Source organism: Monopterus albus, unplaced genomic scaffold (assembly GCF_001952655.1).
Source record: "Monopterus albus unplaced genomic scaffold, M_albus_1.0 scaffold302.1, whole genome shotgun sequence".
Classification (NCBI taxonomy): domain Eukaryota; kingdom Metazoa; phylum Chordata; class Actinopteri; order Synbranchiformes; family Synbranchidae; genus Monopterus; species Monopterus albus.
Window position 1 is genome coordinate 431,144 of NW_018128182.1, and position 3,012 is coordinate 434,155.

Here is a 3,012-nt window from a genome sequence, read left to right on the forward strand (position 1 = left end):
GGCAGGAATGGCATAACATTATGATCACCAGCCTAATACTGTGTACACAGTAGTCAGTGCTGCAGTTGGTGCTCTGACTATTCTGGTTGGTTTTCTTCATAGAGACCAGTGTACAGTGTTTCTCATTTTCAACCATTTTAAAAAAGAGTCAAGCAAAACCTAATCATTTGAAAAGGATGAATGAAATATAAAAGCTTAAATTACAGTAGATCAACCTCATCACCAGTGAGCCTTGGGCATCCATGAGCCTGTCCACTGCCCATACAGCCTGTCTTCACTGTTTGTCCTTCTTTAGACACTGTTGTTAGGTATTGACCACTGCGGACCAGGAACGCCCAACAAGACCTGGAGTCTGGGAGTGTCATGGTTTGGACAGAGCTGCCTGTTTTGTGTCTTTATTTTCTTGGTGTATTTCCTGTTTCTGTCAGTTCACCTGCCCCAGCGTTACCACAGGTTAATCAGCGTTCATTGTATTCACCTGTGTCTCATTATCTCCAGCCCATATATACTCCTTCCCTCCCTTCAATTAGTTGCTGGTTCATTACGTTTACATGTCCCAAGGTTACTCTACATGACTCCTTGTTTCAGTCCCTGTGCTACTTGTTCCTGGTTTTGTTTTGGCACTTCTGCCTCGTTCCCACTGCGCCTAGTCAACCTGCCAGCTTAGCTGCATTACGATGGAATGAATAAGTCCCCGACAGTACATTTATCTGCTCGCCAAGTGTAGAGCGTGTGACCTAAGAGGTTTCCTAACGGCCAGCTAAGGCCTGCATTTACCTGACGGCCAGCAACGCTGTGCATTTACCTGACTGCCAGCTACATCGAGCACCTTCCCGGTTCCTCGCCCCAGTCCTCCTGCCATCTCACCTCCACATCCTGGTCCTCCTGTTACCTGCCAACTCGCCTGCACGTGTTGGTTCCCATGGAGCGTACCAGCCGACTCAGCCCACCTACAACCAATTAACAAAAGAAGGTCTGGTCAGGACTTCAGCTTGACCATTCTATATCTGACTGCCCTATCTGTGGATTCACAGAAATCTCTCTACTTGCATCTTCACACTGTGTTAATATCTCATCCATCTTCAGCATCTGTCTGTTACAGTTCAGCCATGATATGGCAATCCTTTCCAGAGAAAAGAAGGGGATCTTTTCAGGGTTACACCGACAGATTACATTATGGAAATGCTGGTTGCTGCATGGGTGAATCCTGTGATGTTACAGTTATAGATTTTTTTTTAATCTACTTGGCCATCCTGTTGCTCAATATGAAGAGATCTGTATGCAGATCTGACAGATTTGATTTGTTCTAGTTGGTGCAGTAACGTGTTTTTGTATGTCCACCTAACACAGACAACTCAATTGCCTGGTGCTAGCTATGCTTCATTGCCTCATCTCATATCTCATCTCATCCAGCACCTCCACTGCTTTTTCCCCTCTGTTAGTTTTCTCATTACATTTCTGGCACTCCCAAGGAAATAATACAGGGCCTTTCTATTGGTCCATGTGGAAAAATGCATTTCTTTTAATCTAGTCCTATGTGTGCAGAATCCACATACAGTACCTGTCCTATCGTGTGTATGCTCTCCCCACCCCCCGTCAGGCTCCTTAGATAGGCAATTTTCTCCTCTAATGTTGTTTCCCCTATTCTCTTTTATTGTATTGATTGGACAAGCTTGCCGGATCAATAGATTGCTGTAGATCAGAGCGATTGCTACTCAGGCAGGCTAACATCTCCCAGCATTCAACACCATCTCCACATAAACCACTCAGAGAGGCTCTAATTTCTGCGCCAAGGTTATGAAATAGAGGGCTGATAAAATTTGACGGTGACGCTTGTTTGTTTTGACCGATGAATAGGTTAAATGCTGTGGCATTGTAGCAAACCTTCTGTGAGCACTCCAGGTCTCACCTCATTGTGGAGCAAATTACCTTGAATCTATGGTCTCTTTATTGCACTCACAAATCCTGAAAGTTGTTAGTGCCACAGGGCTGAAGAACAGAAGCAAAGATTTTATACTAATGGCCTCATGATGCTTGTGGGTTTTTCATTCAGTTGAGATATCAAAGCATCAATCATGGTGCTCTATTATTAAACCAGAAGTTCTTACTACCATTTGACTTATTTTTCTTTTATTTCACCTTTTTGACATTTGGCTGACACTGCATTCTAGGCACACCTTTCTCCTGCATTCATGCTGGATGCACAGCAAATAGTTTTTTTGACTATGTCACATGGAAAGCATCTCTAATATAAAATCGTCACTATTTGCAATGAACTTTATTACCACAAACTTTCTCAGAGAGACTATTAATATCTCACATATCTTATAAACATCGAACAGTATCCTATATTTATAAGCCAAGCTAGCAACATGACTTAAAATAGTATAAATGTTACAAACAAGAACAATACAAGCACATGTCCTTAAGAAGCTGAACATTTTGATATTTGGGGGTCAGAATTGTCTCAGGAAATTGTTTTTCCTGAAATTGTTTTTAGGAACTACAGTAAAGATAGGCATTTTAGAGCTACAGTGAAAATCATTTTTGCCAGATAGAACAGTGGTCTCTATGTTTATTCATAAAATACCTGGAATATCTATTCAGGAGGAGTCAGAACAACTATGCAGAACTGGGTACAAGGCTAAGAGGCTGGAGCCATGCTAGTAGCTCTATGACACTGTGTTAGGGCATAGTGTTACTTAGAAGGTTAGCGTAATAATTTCCCAAAAGAAATATATCATTCACTACGCAGTTGTTTAGTCATAAACCAAAGATAAATTTGAATTTGATGATGGCGCTGAGAGATCAGAGAATCACCTACTATGTATCACTAGAGTGATTACATTTTCAAAAAAACATTTATTTTACAGTTCACATATGTGAGTTATGCATTCAAGGCTTGTAAAAAGTGGGAATTGTGGTTTGGGCTGTTTATAAACACAATCAAATCAAATCAAATTTTATTTGTATAGCGCCAAATCACAACAAAAGTCATCTCAGGACACATTA

At 41.3% G+C, this 3,012-nt stretch overlaps 1 long non-coding RNA gene across 1 annotated transcript in view; it reads right to left on the reverse strand.

Moving 5' to 3' along the window:
• Positions 1 to 941, reverse strand: part of LOC109973721 (uncharacterized) — an 8,931-nt gene extending 7,990 nt beyond the window's left edge. Inside the window, exon 1 of the long non-coding RNA XR_002276855.1 lies at positions 806 to 941. This is a non-coding gene — a long non-coding RNA (uncharacterized LOC109973721). The remainder of the gene's footprint in view (positions 1 to 805) is intronic.
• Between the last annotated feature and the right edge of the window lie 2,071 nt (positions 942 to 3,012).